We start from the raw sequence: 23,556 nt of genomic DNA on the forward strand, positions 1-23,556 counted from the left end.
ATGGCAAGAGATTACCCAGGCTTACCTAGGAAATCCTGAATGATCTAAAAATCAAGGAGTCCTTCAAAAATTGAAAACTAAGCCAAAATTAAAAAGGATTAATATAAACAAACAAGTATGCAGGGAGAAAATTTGAACAGACAAAATGCAAGACTAGCTCAGACTGGCTAGAGACATAAAGGGTAACAAGAATACATTCTACAAATACATTAGGAGCAAGAGGAATACCAAGGATAATGTGTGACTGTTACTCAATGAAGAGGGAACAACTAACAAAAAATGTGGAAATAGCAAAGGTGCTTAATGACTTTGATTTTCTCCAAAAAGGTTGGTGGTGTTTGGAGACCTAATATAATGAACGTCAGTGAAAATGGGATAGGTTCAGAAGCTAAAATAGGAAAAGAACTAGTTAAAAATTACTTAGACAAGTTAGATTTTTTTTAAAATCATCAGGGTCTGATGAAATGCTTCCTAGAATACTGAAGGATATGATTGAGGAGATATCTGAGCCATTAGCTATTATCTGTGAAAAGCTGTGGACTCTCCTGCATTCGATAATATTAGAAAGGGCAAATACAGTGCCCATCTATAAAAAGGAAAATAAGGACCCAGAGAATTATAGCTTACTAAGGCATTTAATACAGTCTTGCATGATCTCATTAATAAACTAGGGAACTCTATAACCTAGATGGGCTACTATAAGGTGCGTGCATAACTGATTGGCTAACCATTGACAGAGTAGTTTTCAAGGGTTCACAGTCATGCTAGAAGAAGGGTTCCACAGAGGTCAGTTCTTAGACCGATTCTGTCAAATATGAGTCAGTGTAACAATGTTGCAAAAACAAATATTATTTTGGGATATATTAACAGGAGTGTTGTAAGCAAGACTCAAGAAGTCATTTTTTTGCTTTACTCTGCACTGATTAGGCCTCTGTTGGAGTATTATGTCCCAATTCCAGATGTCACATCAGGAAAGCTGCAGACAAATTGGTAAAAGTCCAGAGAAGAGAATATTGATTAAAAGGTCTAGAAAACATGACTTACGAGGGAAGACTGAAAGAAATGGGTTTGTTTAGTCTAGAAAAGAGAAGACCAGGAGAAGGAAATAATAGCTTTCAAGTAGCTAAAAGGTTGTAATATGGAGGAGGGAGGAAAATCATTTTCATTAACCTCTGATGATAGGATAAGTAGTAATGTGCTTAAATTACAGCAAGGGAAGTTAAGGTTGAACATTAGGAAAAACTTCCTGATTGGTAGGGTGGTTAAAATTGCCTTGAAGATTGTCAAATCTCCATCATTGGAGATTTTTAAGAGCAAGTTAGACAAATACCTGTCAGAGATGTCTAGATGCTGCTTGGACCTGCCATGACTGCAGGAGGCTGGACTTGAACAGTCAAGGTTCCTTCTAGTTCTATGATTCTGTAGTATACAGCAGTGGTAGGCAACCTGCAGTCCATCGGTGTTCTGTGTGTGACCCATGAGACATTTTGTTTATCATTGCCCGCTAAGGCTAGGTCTACACAGCAACATTATTTTCAAATAATTGTCGTTATTTTGAAATAATATAGTCTGCGTCTACACGGCCAGCAGTTATTTCGACATAATGCTGAAATACTGTCAAGATGGAGGATTTCTTATTCTGACTCCGGTAACTCGCGTTTTGAGGAGTAAGGGAAGTTGGAGGAAGAGTGCTCTGTTTCGAAATAAGTTCTATGTAGGCAGCTCCAAAACTCAAAATAAGCTATGCAATTGACATAGCTTAATTTGTGTAGCTTATTTTGAGTTCAGCCTTGCTGTATAGCTGTGCCTTCAAAGGGTTCATATTCACACTTGCTCCTTCTGTTGGTGGTGCGTGCCCTCACCAGGAGCACTTCCACTGCCTAAGGGGTGGGCATTGTGGTACACTGAGAGCTGGATCCCAGCAGGCCTATATGAGGCTCAGCTGCCCCAGTGCTCACAGCCCAAGCTATGAGTCATGTGGAGACTTACATCTGGGCTTCCCACCAATCCCATTCCAGTGCTGACAGCCCAAACTGTCAGCTGGACAATGGCTCACAGATGCCCCTCTCATGGACTCACAGGTCTTGCCCACAGTTGGCCCGTACAGTCCCCAAGGGGAACCCCTTTCAGTGCAACAGCCCTCCTTGGAGGTCCACTCTCTCTCAGGAGTTAAGCCCCTCCTCCTGGCATTGCACCTAAGCCTTCAGCACATGTCTCTCACTATGGCCCCCATCAGGGAGTTCACTTGTTCTGGACCCCTCGAGCCTCCACTCCCAGAGAGAATAAGGCAGCACTGATTGCTAGATAGGAGCAATTCTCACCCAGAACAAAATGAGGGTTTATCGAGCATCCAAATACAGCATAGGGATGTTAAATACTGGTTAATTGAATAGTCAATATCATGAATTCTTATTGGTTAGTTGTCAATTCTGTAGTCTCTGGGGGTGGGGGTGGCAGCCAGTGTGCTCCACTCCTGGGGAACCCCCTGCCATTCGGTGCTACTGCCTCTCTATCAGATGCCACAGCATGGGGTGGCAGGTGGGAGCTGGTCTACAAGAGGAGCCAGTTTAAAAACCAGTTTCCCTTGCGGACCTGCTGCCCACCACCCTGCGCTGCTGCCTCTGTATCAGAGGTAGCAGCATGGAGTGGCAGCAGCTCCTGTCCTGGGGTGGGAGGGGTGTGTGTGCTGAGCTCCTGGACCTGGCATGAGCCAGAATTGAGTTGGGGTACCTGCCCACTTAGCTCCTAATACACTTTAAATACAGAGCTGTAGTGGGAGTAGGTCCCAGACCCAGTGGAAGCTGGAACTGAGCCAGGCTGGTGGCCAGCCTGCTAAAAAATTTACTGGTGGGGTGGGGGAGAGGGGGAATTTGTATAGTCTGTGGCACTAACCTATAAGCATTTGCTTTATCATTTCATTGACTATACTTACACTGACCATCCATCCTGGATTTTCTGGGACAGTCCCAATTTTTAATGCCCTGTCCCAGTGTCCTTATGCAGTAGTGAAATGTCCCAGAAAGTCCCAGGGCTCCAAAAATGGCTGTGAACTGCTAATTCCCCTCCCCTTCCCTTAGATGGGGGAAAAGGAGCCTGGCAGGACACTTCCTGAAGCCTTTCGCTGCTGCTGGAAATCCAGCCAATAGGAGGTGCTTCCTGTTGGAGTACGCAAAAGCTAGTAAGCGGCTGGGGGGAGGGAAAGGCAGGGAACCAGACGGCTGTTCAGCTTGGTTGGGGAAGGGAGGTGTGGGTGGCCTGCAGTTCACCTGGGTTCCTGGGGGAAAGGTGAAGACAGCCTGCGGTTTAGCATGATTACCGGGTGGGGTAGGGACAGGCAGCGCACAGTTCAGCTGGGTTGCTCCAGTGGAGGTGCGGGCGGATCAGCTGGGCTGTGGGAGGTGCTGGGAACCAGCATGCAGTACAGCTCAGTTGCTGTGGGGGAAAAGTACAGGTGGTGCACGGTTCACCTAGGTTGCAGGAAGGGTGGTATGGGTGGCCTGCTGCAAGGATGGGGAGGTGCTGGGAACAGGCATGCATGGTTCAGCTGGGCTGTGAGAAGCGGGTGCTGGGAACTGGTTCCTGGCTCAGCTAGGCTATGGGGGGGGGGGGGCAGGGAACAGGTGCCCTTCAGCTGGGCTGAAGGGGATGAACAAAACCAACTGGCTGGGGGGGAGTGCAGGGAGTGACACGCCACTCAGCTGGGCTGCAGGGGTGGAGAAGCCAGGTGGTCCGGGTGTGGTACAGCCTCAAGGGGCTTCAAATTACCTCCCTTGGTCTGGAAAAATCCCTCATCCAGGACCAGTCAGGTCCCGAGTGTGCCAGGCCAGGGTTGTCCAACCTCTACCCCAGGGGTACCTTCTGCACCCACCCTACTGGCCAGACACCTTCCCTCTTGCCCAGACACTTCCCCCAGTCCGCTCCTGCATCCTCCCTCATGGCCAGACACCCTGTCATGATCATGAGGATTATGCAGCAGCTTGGGCACTAAGGGGTTAACCTTAACTAAGCCAGATGGAGTGGCCAATAGGAATGTAGGTAGGAATTTTAAACGGGAACAAAGGAATTTTTGTTTTTTTTTCCCTCCTTTGACCTGGGCAGTTCCTCTCCAGCTACTGACAGAGACAGACATGTCTCTCTCGCCAAGAAACCATTCTTCACTTTCTGTAAGTGGGGTAAAGTTACATAAGAACATAAGAATGGCCATACTGGGTCAGACCAAAGGTCCATCTAGCCCAGCAGCCTGTCTGCCGACAGTGGCCAGTACCAGGTGCCCCAGAGAGGGTGGACCGAAGACAATGATCAAGCGATTTGTCTCCTGCCATCCCTCTCCAGCCTCTGACAAACAGAGGCCAAGGACACCATTTTATCCCCTGACTAATAGCCTTTTATGGACCTAACCTCCATGAAATTATCTAGCTTCTCTTTAAACTCTATTATAGTCCTAGCCTTCACAGCCTCCTCTGGCAAGGAGTTCCATAGGTTGACTATGCGCTGTGTGAAGAACTTTCTTTTATTAGTTTTAAACTTGCTACCCATTAATTTCATTTGGTGTCCTCTAGTTCTTCTATTATGGGAACTAATAAATAACTTTTCTTTATCCGCCCTCTCCACAACACTCATGATTTTATATACCTCTATCATATCCCCCCCTAAGTCTCCTCTTTTCTGAACTGAAAAGTCCCAGTCGCTTTAACCTCCCCTCATATAGGACCCGTTCCAAACCCCTGATCATTTTAGTTGCCCTTTTCTGAACCCTTTCTAAGGCCAAAATATCTTTCTGAGGTGAGGAGACCACATCTGTACACAGTATTCAAGATGTGGGCGTACCATAGTTTTATACAGAGGCAGTAAGATATTCTGGGTCTTATTTTCTATCCCTTTCTTATTAATTCCTAGCATCCTATTTGCCTTTTTGACCACCGCTGCACACTGTGTGGAAGATTTCAGAGAACTGTCCACGATAACGCCAAGATCTCTTTCCTGATTTGTCGTAGCCAAATTAGCCCCCATCATACTGTATATATATATTTGGTGTTATTTTTTCCAATGTGCATTACTTTACACTTATCCGCGTTAAATTTCATTTGCCATTTTGTTGCCCAATCACTCAGTTTGGTGAGATCTTTTTGGAATCCCTCACAGTCTGCTTCTGTCTTGACTATCCTAAACAGGTTGATATCATCTGCAAACTTTACCACCTCCCTGCTCACCCCTTTCTCCAGATCATTTATGAATAAGTTGAAAAGGACTGGTCCCAGGACTGACCCTTGGGGGACACCAATAGTTACCCCTCTCCAGTCTGAAAATGTACCATTTATTCCTACCCTTTGTTTCCTGACTTTTAACCAGTTCTCAATCCAATAAAGGACCTTCCCTCTTATCCCATGGCCATGTAATTTACACAAGAGCCTTTGGTGAGGGACCTTGTCAAAGGCTTTCTGAAAATCTAAGTATACTATATCTACTGGATCCCCCTTGTCCGCATGTTTGTTAACCCTTTCAAAGAACTCTAATAGATTAGTAAGACAGGATTTCCCTTTACAGAAACCATGTTGACTTCTGTCCAACAAATTATGTTCTTCTACATGCCTTACAATTTTATACTTTACTATTGCTTCGATTAATTTGCCCGGTACTGAAGTTAGACTTACCGGTCTGTAATTGCCAGGATCACCTCTGGAGACCTTTTTAAATATTGGTGTCACGTTGGCTACCTTCCAGTCATTAGGTACGGAAGCCGATTTAAGGGATAGGTTACAAACCACAGATAATAGTTCAGCAATTTCCCATTTGAGTTCTTTTAGAACCCTTGGATGAATGCCATCCGGTCCCAGAGATTTGTTAACATTAAGTTTTTCTATTTGTTCCAAAACCTCCTCTAATGACACTTCAATCCGGGACAGTTCCTCAGATTCATCACCCACAAAGGACAGTGCAGATTTGGGAATCTCCCCAATGTCCTCAGCCGTGAAGACTGAAGCAAAGAAATCATTTAGTTTATCCGTAATGGCTTTATCGTCCTTGATTGCTCCTTTTATATCTCGATCGTCTAGGGGACTCACTTGTTTTTTAGCAGGCTTCCTGCTTCTAATGTACTTAAAAAACATTTTGTTATTTCTTTTTGAGGTTTTGGCTAGCTGTCCCTCAAAATCTTTTTTTGCTTTTCTTATTACATTTTTTTTCACTTCCCCTTTGCCCTCCCCCTACCCTTCATGGAGTGTGTGCTGTGATTGGCAGGTGGAAACTGTTGGCTTCTAATTAAAGTTTGAATTCTAGAAGTCTCTGCTGATTGGGTGAGCCTTGGTAGGGAGAGGGACTTTCAGGCACTCCAGGGCTTTATAAGGCAGTGGGCAAGTGATCAAGGAGCTTGTGAACAGGTGAGTGCTAACAGGGAGTTTAGAGAGGGAGTTTGGAAGGGGAAAGGGAAGGGAGCGATTTCTCTTGCCTTTCTTTTTAAATCCCTTCTCCAGGACAGCAGCGATGGATGGTGATGGGTCTACTGTTGTTACCTGCACAGCGTGTGCCATGTTTGTCTTCCTCCCAGAAGAAAGAACGGATTTGATCTGCACTAAGTGCAAGCTGGTCGCCATTTTGGAAGAGAAAATTAGAGGACTGGAGGCCCAAGTGTCAACCCTACTCTCGATCAGAGAAGATGAAGACTTCCTCGATAGAAGACAGCGTTTAATCCTTCAAGCACGGCAGGCGGAAGAGCCAGAGAGGGCAGTACGGGACCAGGAAGAGAGCTGGCAGCATGTAACTTCTAGGAGGGGAAAAAGGCCAGCATGGTAATCCCCCAATACTATAGAGGTACGTAATCGCTTTCAGGCTCTCTCCACAGGCTCTGCAGTGCTGAATGTTTTGGAAGGGACCTCACAAGGGAGAAACCGGAAGGGAACACCATATACTGGAAGGCACGGGATGCGTAGTCCTAGGGATGGGGGTTCCATGGCCACCACCCCCAAAAGAAAACAGTGGGTGGTGGTGGTCGGGGAGTCCCTCCTAAGAGGGACTGAGCCATCCATCTGCCATCCGGACCTGGAATCTCGAGAGGTGTGATGCTTACCGGGAGCTCGCATTCAGGATGTGACTGAGAGGCTACCAAACTGATCAAACCTTTGGATTGCTACCCTTTCCTGCTTCTCCACGTGGGAACTAACAATACAGCCAAGAATGACCTTGAGTGGGTTACTGTGGATTATGTAGCACTGGGAAGAAGGATCCAAGAATTCAGAGCGCAAGTGGTGTTCTTGTCCATCCTTTCTGTTGAAGGGAAAGGACTGGGCAGGGATCGTCAAATTGAGGACGTAAATGCGTGGTTGCGCAGGTGGTGTCGCAGAGAGGGCTTTGGTTTCTTTGACCATTGGACTCTGTTCCGGGCACAAGGATGGTTAGGAAGAGATGGGATCCATCTAACGAAGAGAGGAAGGAGCATCTTCATGGGGAGGCTTGCAAACCTAGTGAGGAGGGCTTTAAACTAGGTTCATCAGGGGACGGTGACCAAAACCCTGAGGGGAGTGGAAAAGTCGGATACTGGGAAGAAATGCAGAGAGGAACAAGGAAGAAAGGAGGACCCCTGATTCGAATGGAGAAGATAGGGCAATCAACTGGTTACCTGAGGTGTTTGTACACTAATGCGAGAAGCCTTGGCAACAAACAGGAAGAACTGGAGGCCCTGGCCCAGTCCAAGAAATATGATTTAACTGGGATAACAGAGACGTGGTGGGATGAGTCGCATGACTGGAGCGCTGTCATAGAAGGGTATAGACTGTTCAGGAAGAACAGGCAGGGGAGAAAAGGAGGAGGAGTTGCACTATATGGAGGAGAGCACCATGATTGCTCTGAACTCCAGTATAAAGAGGGAGAAAAACCTGTTGAGAGTCTATGGGTTAAGTTTAAAGGAGCAAACAACAGCAGTGATGTTGTGGTTGGTGTCTGCTACAGGCCACCGAATCAGGTGGATGGGGTAGATGAGGCTTTCTTCGGACAACTGAGAGAAGCTTCCAGATTGCAGGCCCTGGTTTTCGTGGGGGACTTTAATCCCCCTGACATCTGTTGGGAAATCAATACGGCAGTACACAGGCAATCCAGGAAGTTTTTGGAGAATGTTGGGGATAACTTCTTGAAACAAGTGTTGAAGGATCCAACCAGGGGCCGTGCGCAGCTTGACCTTCTGCTCACAAACAGGGAGGAACTACAGACAGTCCCCGGGTTACATGGATCCGACTTATGTTGGATCCCTACTTACGAACGGGGTGAGGGAACCCTGCACTAGCTGCGCCCCTTCCTCCCCCCCAGCAGACCGCCGAGATGCGCCACGGAGATCCCGCCCCCTGCGTCTCCCTGGTCTGCTGGGGGGGGGCGCAGCTAGTGCGCCCCCCCCCCCTCCAGCAGACCAGGCTTTTCTTGCCGCTGGTCAGTTTCAGCAGCGGCTGAATCAGATCGCCTGGGGTAGAGCAGCTGGGGGGCTGCCGGGTTGGTCCCACAGCGCCGAGGTGCGGCGCTACTGGACCAACCCAGCAGCACCCCAGCTGCTCTGCCCCAGGCGTCCCCAAGTCAGCCGCTGCTGAAACTGACCAGCGGCTGACTACAGGAAGCCCGAGGCAGAGCTGCTTTGCCCCGGGCTTCCTGGAATCAGCCACTGGTCAGTTTCAGCAGCAGCTGAATCAGGGACACCTGGGGTACAATATGTACCAGTTCCGACTTACATACAAATTCAACTTAAGAACAAACCTACAGTCCCTATCTTGTACGTAACCCGGGGACTGCCTGTAATAGGGGAAGTGGAGGTGGGTGACAACCTGGGAAGCAGTGTTCATGAGATGGTAGATTTCAGGATCCTGACCAAAGGAAGAAAAGAGAGTAGTAAAATACACACCTTGGACTTAAAGAAAGCAGATTTTGACTCCCTCAGAGACCTGATGGGCAGAATCCCCTGGGATGCTAACATGAAGGGGAAAGGAGTCCAGGACAGCTGGCAGTATTTTAAAGAAGCCTTATTGAAGGCACAGAAAGTAACCATTCCGAAGCGTAGCAAAAGAGGCAAACATGGTAGGAGACCAGATTGGCTTTCAGGGGAAATCCTTGGTGAACTTAAGCACAAAAAAGAAGCTTACAAAGAGTGGAAACTTGGACAAATGACCAGGGAGGGATTTAAATGTATAGCTCGAGAATGCCGGGGGGTTATCAGGAACGCGAAAGAGCAAATGGAATTGCGACTGGCTAAGGATATTAAGCATAACAAGAAAGGTTTCTACAGGCATGTTAACAAGAAGGTTGTGATCAGAGAGGGTGTGGGGCCCCTACTGAATGAAGGAGGTAACCTAGTGACAGATGATGTGGGGAAAGCTGAAGTACTCAATGCTTTCTTTGCCTCTGTATTCACGGACAAGGTCGGCTCCTGGACTTCTGCGCTAAGTGACGCAAGATGGGATGAAGATGGACAGCCCTTGGTGGGTAAAGAACAGGTTAGGAACTATTTAGAAAAGCTAAACGTACACAAATCCATGGGTCCAGACTTAATGCATCCGAGGGTACTGAGGGAGTTGGCAAATGTCATTGAGGAGTCTTTGGCCATTATCTCTGAAAAGTCGTGGAGATTGGGAGAAATCCCAGATGATTGAAAAAAGGCAAATGTAGTGCCCATCTTCAAAAAAGGGAAGAAGGACGATCCAGGGAACTATAGGCTGGTCAATCTTACCTCAGTTCCTGGAAAAATCATTGAAGGGATCCTTAAAGAATCCATTTTGAGGCACTTGGAAGAGAGGAAAGTGATTAGGAATAGTCAGCATGGATTCACAAAGGGCAAGTCGTGCCTGACCAATCTGATTAGCTTCTATGATGAGGTAACTGGCTCGGTGGACGTGGGAAAGTCAGTGGATAGGATATACCTTGACTTTAGCAAGGCTTTTGATACAGTCTCCCACAATATTCTTGCCAGCAAGTTAAGGGAATATGGATTGGATAAATGGACAGTAAGATGGATAGAAAGCTGGCTAGAAGGCTGGGCCCAGTGAGTAGCAATCAACGGCTCGATGTCAGGATGGCGGTCGGTTTCTAGCAGAGTGCCCCTAGGTTCGGTTCTAAGACCGGTTTTGTTCAATATCTTTATTAATGACTTGGATGAGGGGATGGATTGCACCCTCAGCAAGTTTGCGGATGATACTAAGCTGGGGGGAGAGGTAGACACGTTTAAGGGCAGAGATGGGGTCCAGAGTGACTCAGACAAATTGGAAGATTGGGCCACAAGAAATCTGATGGGGATTAACAAGGACAAGGGCAGAGTCCTGCACTTGGGACGGAAGAATCCCAAGCATAGTTACAAGCTGGGGACCAACCAGTTAAGTAGCAGTTCTGCAGACAGGGACCTGGGGGTTACAGTGGATGAGAAGCTGGATATGAGTCAACAGGGCGCCCTTGTAGCCAAGAAGGCTAATGGCATATTAGGTTGCATTAAGAGGAGCATTGCCAGCAGATCCAGAGATGTCATTATTCCCCTTTATTCAGCTTTGGTGAGGCCACATCTGGAGTATTGTGTCCAGTTCTGGGCCCCCCACTACAAAAAGGATGTGGCCGCATTGAAGAGGGTCCAGCGGAGGGCAACCAAAATGATTAGGGGGCTGGAGCATATGACTTATGAGGAGAGGCTGAGGGAGTTGGGTCTGTTTAGTCTGCAGAAGCTAAGAAGAGTGAGGGGGGATTTGATAGCAGCCTTCAACTTCCTGAAGGGAGGTTCCAAAGAGGATGGAGAAAGGCTGTTCTCAGTAGTGACAGATGGCAGAACAAGGAGCAATGGTCTCAAGTTGTGGTTGGAGAGGTCCAGGTTGGATATTAGGAAAAACTATTTCACTAGGGGTGTGTCTAGACTACATGCCTCCTTCGACGGAGGCATGTAGATTAGCCAGATCGGAAGAGGGAAATGAAGCCGCGATTAAAATAATCGCGGCTTCATTTAAATTTAAATGGCTGCCCCGATCTGCCGATCAGCTGTTTGTCGGCAGATCGGGGGAGTCTGGACGAGATGCGCCGACAAAGAAGCCTTTCTTCATCGGCACAGGTAAGCCTCGTGAAACCAGGTTTACCTGTGCCGATGAAGAAAGGCTTCTTTGTCGGCGCATCGCGTCCAGACTCCCCCGATCTGCCGACAAACAGCTGATCGGCAGATCGGGGCAGCCATTTAAATTTAAATGAAGCCGCGATTATTTTAATCGCGGCTTCATTTCCCTCTTCCGATCTGGCTAATCTACATGCCTCCGTCGAAGGAGGCATGTAGTCTAGACACACCCTAGGAGGGTAGTGAAGCACTGGAATGGGTTACCTAGGGAAGTAGTGGAGTCTCTGTTCCTAGCGGTGTTTAAGTCTCGGCTTGACAAAGCCCTGGCTGGGTTGATTTAGTTGGGATTGGTCCTGCCTAGAGCAGGGGGCTGGACTTGATGACCTTCTGAGGTCTCTTCCAGCTCTATGGTTCTATGAGCCTATGATTTTTACACTTGATTTGACAGTGTTTATGTTCTTTTCTGTTTCTCACTAGGATTGGACTTGCACTTCTTAAAAGATGCCTTTCTGTCCCTCTGCTTCTTTTACATGGTGCTTAAGTTATGGTGACTCTCTTTTAGGTCTCTTGCTATGTTTTTTAATTTGGGGTATACATTTAAGATGGGCCTCTATTATGGGGTCTTTAAAAAGTTTCCATGCAGCTTGCAGGGATTTGGCTCTAGTCATTGTGCCTTTTAATTTCTGTTGAACTAACCTCCTCATTTTTGTGTAATTCCCCTTTTTGAAATTAAATGCCAGAGTGCTGGACTGCTGAGGTGTTTTTCCGACCACAGGAATGTTAAATGTTGTTATATTATGGTCACTATTCCCAAGCGGTCCTATAACGGTTATCTCTTGGACCTGATCCTGTGCTCTACTCAGGACTAAATAGAGAATTGCCTCTCTCCTTGTGGGTTCCTGTACCAGCTGCTCCAAGAAGCAGTCATTTAAGCCCTTGAGAAATTTTATCTCTGCTTCTCTTCCTGAGGTGACATGTATCCAGTCAATATGGGGATAATTAAAATCCCCCATTATTATAGAGTTCTTTATTTTGGTAGCCTCTCTAATCTCCCTTAGCATTTCAATGTCAGTATCGCTGTCCTGGTCAGGTGGTTGGTAATATATCCCTACTGCTAATTTCTTATTATTGGAGCATGGAATTACTATCCATAGCGATTCTATGGAACATGTTGATTCATTTAATATTTTTATTTCATTTGATTCTACATTATCTTTCACATACAGTGCCACTGCTCTATCCTTTCTATATATTTTATATCCCAGTATGATTGTGTCCCACAGATTTTCCTCATTCCACCAGGTTTCAGTGATGCCTATTTTGTCAATCTCCTCCTTTAATACGAGGTACTCTAGTTCACCCATCTTATTAGTCAGACTCCTAGCATTTGAGTAGAAGCACTTTAAAAATTTGCCACTGCTTATTTGTCTGCCCTTCCCTGATGCATTGAATTCCTTTATATGCAGTTGTTTGTCTGCTCTAGCCCATGGTTTGTCCTTTTCCCCTCCTCTTTCTGACTACAGCTTAGAGAATCTCTATCAATGGATTCTCCTGTAAGAGAAGTCTCTATCCGAATTATGTGCATTTCCACACCAATCGGTTTTCCCCCATCTCTTAGTTTAAAAACTGCTCTACGGCCTTTTTAATGTTTAGTGCCAGCAGACTGGTTCCACCCTGGTTTAGGTGGAGACCTTCCTTCCTGTATAGGCTCCCCCTCTCCTAAAAGTGTCCCCAGTTCCTAATAAAGGCAAACCCCTCTTCCCTACACCATTGTTTCATCCACGCATTGAGACTCTGAAGCTCTGCCTGCCTCCTTTGCCCTGCACATGGAACTGGAAGCATTCCGAGAATGCCACTATAGAGGTCCTGGATTTCAGTCTCTTTCCTAGCAACCTAAATTTGGCCTCCAGGACATCTCTCCTGCCCTTCCCTACGTCATTGGTACCTACATGTACCACGACCACCGGCTCCTCCCCAGCACTAAACATAAGTCTATCTAGATGCCTCAAGAGATCCACAACCTTCGCACCAGGCAGGCAAGTGACCCTACAGTTCTCCCGGTCATCACAACCCAACTATCTATGTTTCTAATGATCGAATCACCCACTACTAACACCCGTTCTGCCAAGTCCTGGACCAGCTGTTTTTGCTGCTTCTGGTGTTGAGTGGAGAGCTGTTGGATGAGGAGGGTCTATTGTTGTTGGTGCTGCCTTTGGGTTTCCATCAGCCACTCGAGCACCTTTGCAGGCTCCATTTCCCTGCTCCATGAGGCAAAAATAGGAAAAAAAAACCGGGGGAGGGCAGATGCTGTAGCTCAACCTACGTCCCTCCGCGTCCTTCCTATTCTCCCCCCCCCCCGGCCCAGGCCCCTGCTGCAGGGTGTATCGTAGTACCCATGTTCACCACCATCTTGTAAACAAGTCCACCATGGGGGGGGGGGTCCTTGGAAGTCCCAGGCTCCCCACTCGTGTGTCTCTGTCTTTTTATAATTGACCTCAAATGGCCCCTTTCACCTCTCTCGTACCTATACTGCGCTCTGGCTGCGTGACCGTCATGCCCCACGACGGGGAGAGGGGGTCCGGGCCCGCCCCCTCTCTCGGACCCCAGCCCAGGGCCCTAAGGACGTGGACTCAGCTGCGCTCCGGTCCGGCTGGCGCGGCTTCCCGCCGTAACGCGCCAGCCCATGGGCTTCCTTCGCCCACCCTGGGCTGCTTTCTCTCCCTGACACTGGCCGTCCCGCCCTAAGGCAGTCTCGACCTGACAGGCTGCTCCAGCTTACCAGCGGTCCGGTCCCCTGGCAGTCTCCTCTCCGGGGAGGGCTCTTCCGCCGCCCTCTACCCCTTTTGCGGCCTGGGCTGCGTTTAAATTTCCCTGCGGGTGGCTGCTCAACAGGGGCTCCGCCCTCCTCCTGGCCCCACCCTTCTGGAACACCAGCGTCCATCTCCCATGTGGCGGCGCCCCGCCTCTGAGACACTCCGGGGCTGCTGCGGAGCAGCTGCTGCACCACCGGTACTCCCTCTTAGGGTACGTCTAGACTACATGCCTCTGTCGCCAGAGGCATGTAGATTAGGCTACCAGACATAGGAAAATGAAGCGGCAATTTAAATAATCGCCGCTTCATTTAAATTCACATGGCTGCCGCACTGAGCCGACAAACAGCTGATCAGCTGTTTGTTGGCTCAGCGCGATAGTCTGGATGCGTGGGTGTCGACATCAAAGGTATTTGTCGACCACCCAGGTAAACCTCATCCCAGGAGGCATACCTGGGTGGTCGACAAATATCTTTGATGTCAACACCCGCGCATCCAGACTATCGCGCTGAGCCAACAAACAGCTCATCAGCTGTTTGTCGGCTCAGTGCGGCAGCCATGTGAATTTAAATGAAGCGGCGATTATTTAAATCGCCGCTTCATTTTCCTATGTCTGGTAGCCTAATCTACATGCCTCTGGCAACAGAGGCATGTAGTCTAGACGTACCCAGAGATGCTGCTAGACAGGCAGTGATCGAGGGAGTATGGATCCGGGGCATTTCCTCCCCATCACACACACCAAGGACTGACCACCTTTTTCCCATACTGTGTTGCCTAGTGCATTTGTCTGGGAGCTGGCCTTGTCTGTGAAGACAGAGGCAAAGAAAGCATTGAATACTTCAGCTTTTCCCACATCATCTGTCACTAGGGTACCTCCCTCATCCAGTAAGGGCCCCACACCCTCTCTGATCACCCTCTTATTGCTAACATGCCTGTAGAAACCTTTCTTTTTGCCCTTCACATCTCTTGCCAGCTGCAATTCCAATTTCGCTTTCGCCTTCCTGATAATTCCCCTGCATTCTTGAGCAATATATTTATATTCCTCCCTAGTCATCTGTCCAAGTTTCCACTTTTTATAAGCTTCTTTTTTGTGTTTAAGCTCACCAAGGATGTCCCCGGAAAGCCAATCTGGTCACCTACTATATTTGCTTTTCTTGCTGCACATCGGGATGGTTTCTTCCTGTGCTTTTAATAAGGCTTCTTTAAAATACTGCCAGCTCTCCTGCACTCCTTTCCACATCATGTAAGCATCCCAGGAAATCCTGTCCATCAGTTCTCTTAAGGAGTCAAAGTCTGCTCTTCTGAAGTCCAAGGTGTGTATTTTGCTACTCTCCTTTCTTCCTTTGGTCAGGATCCTGAAATCGACCATCTCATGATCACTGCTTCCCAGGTTGTCACCCACCTCTACTTCCCCTACTAGTTCCTCCCTGTTTGTGAGCAGCAGGTTAAGCTGCCCATGGCCCCTGGTCAGTTCCTTCAGCACTTGTACCAAGAAGTTATCCCCAACATTCTCCAAAAACGTCCTGGATTGTCTGTGTACTGCTGGATTGGTCTCCCAACAGATGTCAGGGTGATTAAAGTCGCCCCTGAGAACCAAGGCCTGCGATCTGGAAGCTTCTCTCAGTTGTCCAAAGAAAGCTTTGTCTACCTCATCCACCTTATCTGGAGATCTATAGCAGACACCAATGACAACATCACTCCTGTTGCTTCCACCTCTAAATTTAACCCATAGACTAAATTGCGCTGCGGGCCGCATGTTGAATAGCTCTGGTCTACACATTAACATCCCTACTCTGCCTGCTCTCTCTGTCCAGTCCAGAAGACATCTGCTTCCGGCAGAATCTCCAATATCCCTCCCCAGCAGCTCCTTTTCTGTCCTTTGTCTTCTGTCCAGCTAACCAGGCTGCCTTGGACCCTCTGTTCTCCGCCTCTCCCCATCCATCCTTTGTCCCCTCCCCCCCCCATTTGGGAGCCAGCTGGTCAGGTGAACAGGATCCTCCCTCTACAATCCATTGTCCTCCTACTGGCCAGAACCAGCTGTGCCATCCATGCTGGGTCTCCCAGTCACCAGGTGCTGGGGATGCCATTCTCCAGGCCCCTGGTCAGGGTCCCATGTTCTGTGCTGATTCTTGTAACAACAAATTTCCTCTCCCCTCACCTCATTAAACCAGTAACACCCAGGGCCCCCCCTTCGGCATGCAACCCCTTGAGAAACCCAGTAAATCCCTTACTTTGTCTCACTCGTGAATCTGGTACCTGAGGATCCATGTCCTGACAATGACAGCCTGAGCTGTAAGCCCGGTGCCATTGAGCCCTGGCTGAGGGAGGCAGAGTGTGTGGGCGAGAGAGGGGTGCCAGTGCCCAGCTGAGGGAGGCAAAGCAGAAGGTGTGCCGGGGAAGGGTGTCAACTCCCAGCTGAGGGGGGCTAGGGCAGGGGAGAGGTGTCAGTGCCTTGCTGGAGGGGGGGGCTGGTGTGGAGCGGGGTGTCAGTGCCTGGCTGAGGAGGACTGGGGCGGGGTGTCTGCGCACAGCGGGATGGGGCAGGATGTCAGTGCCCAGGTGGAGGGAGGAGGGCTGGTGGAGGGCAGGGTGTCAGTGCCTGGCTGAGGGGGGTGGGGAGAATGTCAGTGCCCCTGGGGAGAGCAGGGGATGGTGTGTCTGCCTGGCTGGGGACGGGGTGTCAGTGCCCAGCTGAAGGCGGACGGGGGGGGGGGGTCTCAGTGCCCGGCTGGAGGGTCGGGGGGGGACCTCAGTGCCTGGGTAAGGGGGGATGTCAGTGCTTGGCTGAAGGCAGACGGGGGGGTCTCAGTGCCTGACTGGAGGGTGTGTGGGGGATGTCAGCGCCCAGCTGAAGGCGGACAGGGGGTCTCAGTGCTCGGCTTGGAGGTCAGGAGGGGGTCTTAGTGCCCGGCTGAGGCGGACAGGGGGTGTCAGTGCCTGGCTTGGAGCAGGGGGGGGGGGTTTGTGCCCCACTGGGGGATGTGTGTTACTGCCCGGATGGGGGTGTCAGTGCCCGGCTGAAGGCGGACGGGGGGGGGGGGGTCAGTACTCAGCTGAGGGGGGGGGTTTCAGTGCCCAGCTTGGAGTAGGGGGTGTCAGTGCCCGGCTGAAGGCGGACGGACGGGGGTCAGTACTCAGCTGGGGGGGGGGGTTCAGTGCCCAGCTTGGAGTAGGGGGTGTCAGTGCCCGGCTGAAGGCGGACGGGGGGGGGGTCAGTACCCAGCTGAGGGAGGGGGTTTCAGTGCCCAGCTTGGAGTAGGGGGGTGTCAGTGCCCGGCTGAAGGCGGACGTGGAGTGTCAGTGCCCGGCTGAGGGGTCAGGGGGTTTCAGTGCCCAGCTGAAGGCGGACGGGGGGGAGGGTCTCAGTGCCCGGCTGAGGGGTGTGTTAGTGCCCGGCTTGGAGCAGGAGGGGGAGGGTGTCAGTGCCCGGCTCAGAGTGGGGGGGTGTCTGTGCCCAGCTGAGGAGGGGGGTCTCAGTGCTTGGCTTGGAGCGGGGGGTGTTAGTGCTTGGCTGAGGCGGACGGGGGTTGGGTGTGTCAGTGCCCAGCTGAGCGGTCGGCGGGAGGTGTCAGTGCCCGGGGCACAGTGGGGGGGCCTCGGTGCCCAGCTCAGAATGGGGGGCGGTGTCAGTGCTCAGCTAGGAGCGAGGGGATCTCAGTGCCCAGCTGAAGGGAGGGTGTCAGTGCCCCGCTCAGAGTGGAAGGGGTGTCAGTGCCAAGCTCGGAGGGGGGTATATCAGTGCCTGGCTGAGGAGCATACGTCCGGCTGAGGGGCGGGGTGCCAGTGCCCGGCTGGGGGGGAGGGTCTCAGTGCTCGGCTCGGAGTGGGTGGGGGGTGTCAGTGTCCGGCTGAGGGGCGGGGTGTTCCCATCCAGCTGGGGGGGTGTCAGTGCCCAGCTCAGAGCTGGGGGGGGCTCTATCAGTGCCCGGCTCGGAGCGGGGCAGGTGTCTCTCAATGCCCGGCTGACGGGGGGGGGTATCCACGCCTGGCTGGGGGGAGCAGGGTCAGTGCCCGGCTGGGGGGGGGGTTCTCAGTGCCCGGCTCGGAGCGGAGGGGGATCTCAGCGCCCGGCTGTGGGGAGGGGGTTCTCAGTGCCCGGCTTGGAGCGGAGGGGGTGTCTCAGTGCCCGGCTGGGGGGGGTTCCACGCCCGGCTGAGGGGGGGAGTCAGTGCCCGGCTGGGGGGGGTTCCGCGCCCGGCTGAGGGGGGGGTCTCAGTGCCCGGCTGGGGGGGGTTCCCTGCCCGGCTGGGGGGGGGGGTTCCACGCCCAGCTGAGGGGGGGGTATCAGTGCCCGGCTGGGGGGGGTTCCGCGCCCGGCTGAGGGGGGGGTCTCAGTGCCCGGCTGGGGGGGGTTCCCTGCCCGGCTGGGGGGGGGGGTTCCACGCCCAGCTGAGGGGGGGGTATCAGTGCCCGGCTGGGGGGAGGGTTCCACGCCCGGCTCCCGCTCGCGCCCCGTGCGGGGGGAGGCGCGTGTCGCTCCCGAACGGCCCCCGCTCTCCGCAGCGCCGCGCAGGCGCCCCGCGCGCGGGAAGGAGCCGCGGCCCCGGTGCGGGAGCGGGAGCGGGAGACCCGGGACCGCGGGGAGGAGCATGGACGTGAGGTGAGCGGCCCCCGGCCCCCCCCGACCCCGCCCCCCGCGGGCACTGCCCCCCCCCGGAGACCGACCCCCCCCGCTCCGACCCGGGGGGACCGACCCCCGTCCAGGCTCTGCCCCCTCCTAGCTATCCCGGGGAGACCGACCCCCCCCGCTCCGACCCCGGGGGGGGGACCGACCCCCGTCCAGGCTCTGCCCCCTCCTAGCTACCCCGGGGAGACCGACCCCCCCGCTCCGACCCGGGGGGACCGACCCCCGTCCAGGCTCTGCCCCCTCCTAGCTACCCCGGGGAGACCGACCCCCCCGCTCTGACCCGGGGGGGGACCGACCCCCGTCCAGGCTCTGCCCCCTCCTAGCTACCCCGGGGAGACCGACCCCCCCGCTCCGACCCGGGGGGACCGACCCCCGTCCAGGCTCTGCCCCCTCCTAGCTATCCCGGGGAGACCGACCCCCCCGCTCCGACCCCGGGGGGGGGACCGACCCCCGTCCAGGCTCTGCCCCCTCCTAGCTACCCCGGGGAGACCGACCCCCCCGCTCCGACCCGGGGGGGACCGACCCCCGTCCAGGCTCTGCCCCCTCCTAGCTACCCCGGGGAGACCGACCCCCCCGCTCTGACCCGGGGGGGGACCGACCCCCGTCCAGGCTCTGCCCCCTCCTAGCTACCCCGGGGAGACCGACCCCCCCGCTCTGACCCGGGGGGGGACCGACCCCCGTCCAGGCTCTGCCCCCTCCTAGCTACCCCGGGGAGACCGACCCCCAGCTCCGACCCGGGGGGGACCGACCCCCGTCCAGGCTCTGCCCCCTCCTAGCTACCCCGGGGAGACCGACCCCCCCGCTCCGACCCGGGGGGGGGACCGACCCCCGTCCAGGCTCTGCCCCCTCCTAGCTACCCCGGGGAGACCGACCCCCCCGCTCTGACCCGGGGGGGGACCGACCCCCGTCCAGGCTCTGCCCCCTCCTAGCTATCCCGGGGAGACTGACCCCCCCGCTCTGACCCGGGGGGGGACCGACCCCCGTCCAGGCTCTGCCCCCTCCTGCCTACCCCGGGGAGACCGACCCCCCCGCTCCGACCCGGGGGGGGACCGACCCCCGTCCAGGCTCTGCCCCCTCCTGCCTACCCCGGGGAGACCGACCCCCAGCTCCGACCCGGGGGGGGGACCGACCCCCGTCCAGGCTCTGCCCCCTCCTAGCTACCCCGGGGAGACTGACCCCCCCGCTCTGACCCGGGGGGGGACCGACCCCCGTCCAGGCTCTGCCCCCTCCTAGCTACCCCGGGGAGACCGACCCCCCGCTCCGACCCGGGGGGACCGACCCCCGTCCTGGCTCTGCCCCCTCCTAGCTACCCCGGGGAGACTGACCCCCAGCTCCGACCCGGGGGGGACCGACCCCCGTCCTGGCTCTGCCCCCTCCTGGCTACCCCGGGGAAACTGACCCCCCGCTCTGACCCGGGGGGGACCGACCCCCGTCCAGGCTCTGTCCCCTCCTGCCTACTCCGGGGAGACCGACCCCCAGCTCCGACCCGGGGTGGGGACCGACCCCCGTCCAGGCTCTGCCCCCTCCTGCCTACTCCGGGGAGACCGACCCCCAGCTCCGACCCGGGGGGGACCGACCCCCGTCCAGGCTCTGCCCCCTCCTACCTACCCCGGGGAGACCGACCCCCCCGCTCCGACCCGGGGGGGACCGACCCCCATCCAGGCTCTGCCCCCTCCTGCCTACTCCGGGGAGACCGACCCCCAGCTCCGACCCGGGGGGGACCGACCCCCGTCCAGGCTCTGCCCCCTCCTAGCTACCCCGGGGAGACCGACCCCCGCTCCGACCCGGGGGGACCGACCCCCGTCCAGGCTCTGTCCCCTCCTGCCTACTCCGGGGAGACTGACCCCCCGCTCCGACCCGGGGGGACCGACCCCCGTCCAGGCTCTGCCCCCTCCTAGCTATCCCGGGGAGACTGACCCCCAGCTCCGACCCGGGGGGGACCGACCCCCGTCCTGGCTCTGCCCCCTCCTGGCTACCCCGGGGAAACTGACCCCCCGCTCTGACCCGGGGGGGGACCGACCCCCGTCCAGGCTCTGCCCCCTCCTGCCTACTCCGGGGAGACCGACCCCCCCGCTCCGACCCGGGGGGGGGACCGACCCCCGTCCAGGCTCTGCCCCCTCCTGCCTACTCCGGGGAGACCGACCCCCAGCTCCGACCCGGGGGGGACCGACCCCCGTCCAGGCTCTGCCCCCTCCTACCTACCCCGGGGAGACCGACCCCCCCGCTCTGACCCGGGGGGGACCGACCCCCATCCAGGCTCTGCCCCCTCCTGCCTACTCCGGGGAGACCGACCCCCAGCTCCGACCCGGGGGGGACCGACCCCCGTCCAGGCTCTGCCCCCTCCTAGCTACCCCGGGGAGACCGACCCCCGCTCCGACCCGGGGGGGACCGACCTCCGTCCAGGCTCTGTCCCCTCCTGCCTACTCCGGGGAGACTGACCCCCCGCTCCGACCCGGGGGGACCGACCCCCGTCCAGGCTCTGCCCCCTCCTAGCTACCCCGGGGAGACCGACCCCCCGCTCCGACCCCGGGGGGGGGACCGACCCCCGTCCAGGCTCTGCCCCCTCCTAGCTATCCCGGGGAGACTGACCCCCCCGCTCCGACCCCGGGGGGGGGGACCGACCCCCGTCCAGGCTCTGCCCCCTCCTGGCTACTCCGGGGAGACTGACCCCCAGCTCTGACCCGGGGGGGACCGACCCCCGTCCAGGCTCTGCCCCCTCCTGGCTACCCCGGGGAGACTGACCCCCAGCTCCGACCCGGGGGGGGGGGACCGACCCCCGTCCAGGCTCTGCCCCCTCCTAGCTACCCCGGGGAGACCGACCCCTCCCGCTCCGACCCGGGGGGGACTGACCCCCGTCCAGGCTCTGCCCCCTCCTGCCTACCCCAGGGAGACCGACCCCTCCCGCTCCGACCCGGGGGGGGACTGACCCCCGTCCAGGCTCTGCCCCCTCCTAGCTACCCCGGGGAGACCGACCCCCCCGCTCTGACCCGGGGGGGGGGGGGACCGACCCCAGTCCAGGCTCTGCCCCCTCCTGCCTACTCCGGGGAGACCGACCCCCCCGCTCCGACCCGGGGGGGGACCGACCCCCGTCCAGGCTCTGCCCCCTCCTGCCTACTCCGGGGAGACCGACCCCCCTGCTCCGACCCGGGGGGGGGGGACCGACCCCCGTCCAGGCTCTGCCCCCTCCTGCCTACTCCGGGGAGACCGACCCCCAGCTCCGACTCCGGGGGGGGGACCGACCCCCGTCCAGGCTCTGCCCCCTCCTAGCTATCCCGGGGAGACTGACCCCCAGCTCCGACCTCTGCCCCCAGCCGGGCGCTGTTCCTTTCTCTGCTGCCTGGACGTGGCAGACTGTCCCCCACGTGCTTATTTCTGCCACACTGCTGGGGTAGACTGACCTCCAGACACTCCTCCCTTCTGCCATGGGAGCCTGACCCCCTCAGTTCCTTCCCAGGGGGGACTGGCCTCCCAGCTCCTTCCCCTGCTCTTAACGGTGGTGGGGACTGGTCCCCTATTCCTGGAAAGGGAAGACTGAACTCTCAGCCCCTTCCTCTGTCCTGACCCCCAGCCCAGGCACTGCCCCCTCCCATTACCCTAGGAAGTGGGTCTGGCCCACGAAAGCTCATCATCTAATAAACCATCTTGTTAGTCTTTAAAGTGCTACATTGTCCTGCATTTTGCTTCAATTACCCTACCAGAGAGACGAATCTAGTCAATCCCCAGCCACTTCTCCTGGCAGGGGGAGACCGATCCCCCCAGCCTGGGCACTGCCCATTCCCTTGCCAGGGAGAAAGTGACTCCCCAGCCCATCACTGCCTTCTCCCCTGCTCTCACCGGGGAGACCAACCCCCCAACCTCTTCCCCTATCCCAGGTATCGTCCCTTTCCCCACCGAAGGGAGACCAGCCCTCCAGCTCCTTCCTCTGTCCCCAGCCCTGGGCTTTGCCCCTTCCTCTGCCTGGGAGATTGCCCTCAGCCCTAGCCCCTTCTTCTGTAAGAGGGTGGCCAACTCCTCCCAGACCCGTCCACTGTCCTCTAAGAGAGTCTGACCCCCCCCCCCTTCCCGAGTCCCTTTCCTTATTCCCAATCCTGGGTACTGCCCTTTCCTGTGTCCTCCATCAGCGTAGACTGATCCCAAAGCCCAGGCACTGTGCTACTTCCCTCCGGTGAGAACAGGTGCTACCTACTAGTAAAGTCCTGTATGGATACAAAATGTGTACAGTATCGACATCCATATCAGCAAAAATGAGCTGTAGCTATCCGCATCCATGGATGTGGATTAGGGATGAGAACGTGTGCCTGTGTACACAGTTAATTGATGAGCCTGGGCTCATTGGTGAACATGCATGGTTACATGCAAGGCCTCTAACCTCCTGTGCTGCTGCCTTTGTATTAGAGGTAACAGTGCAGGGCAAGGAGGTGGGAGCTGGTACGCGCAGGGAGCCAACTTTTAAGCTGACTCCTCACGTGTGCCAGCGGGGGCCTCAGGCAGGAGCCAGTGCTTGTGGGAGCTGGCTTAAAAGCTGGCTTCCCATGAGCACTGGCTCTTGGGGAGCTGCCTGCCCCTGGATACAGAGGCAGCAGTGTAGGGGGTATGGTTGTGTGCAGGGGCGGATATAGGGCAGGGCAAGCGGGGCAGCCGCCCCGGGCCCCACGCTTCAAGAAGCCCCGTGTATGCGCCATGGCCAAGGGGAGCACCGCAAAATGGTCATCTGCCCCGGTTGTGTGCAGGGACTGGAGCCTCTCCCCCTCGTCATGTGTAAACATGTAACCGTTGACATTTCAGTGGTTACATGTTTACATAAATGAATACATTTTAACATCCCTAATGCAGATACCTGCGGATTTGAAGTGACTATATGTGGATTTGTAGGGCTTCACCTACTCTTTCCTGCTGGGCAGAGCTGGCCCAAGCTACGGGCTGACCAGACTACCGCCCAGGGCACCCCATTGTAGGGGGCGCTGCGCGGGGCTGCAGGGCAGGGCCACATTATGACTTTCGTGGGCCCTAGGCACTTTTGCCTTCGTGGGCCCCTTCCACCATAATAATATCCAGAACTCGACAAATAA

The 23,556-nt window shown here is 55.2% G+C and overlaps 1 protein-coding gene across 8 annotated transcripts in view; it reads left to right on the forward strand.

Moving 5' to 3' along the window:
• The first annotated feature begins 18,319 nt into the window (after positions 1 to 18,319).
• Positions 18,320 to 23,556, forward strand: part of SMARCD3 (SWI/SNF related BAF chromatin remodeling complex subunit D3) — a 289,042-nt gene continuing 283,805 nt past the window's right edge. For all 8 annotated transcript variants that reach the window (XM_089776877.1, XM_089776882.1, XM_089776879.1 and 5 more), the window contains exon 1: positions 18,320 to 18,460. The gene's annotated coding sequence lies outside the window, so the exon portion shown is untranslated. The remainder of the gene's footprint in view (positions 18,461 to 23,556) is intronic.

The sequence above is a fragment of the Pelodiscus sinensis genome, chromosome 2 (genome assembly GCF_052426305.1).
Source record: "Pelodiscus sinensis isolate ZL-2025 chromosome 2, ASM5242630v1, whole genome shotgun sequence".
Lineage (NCBI taxonomy): Eukaryota > Metazoa > Chordata > Testudines > Trionychidae > Pelodiscus > Pelodiscus sinensis.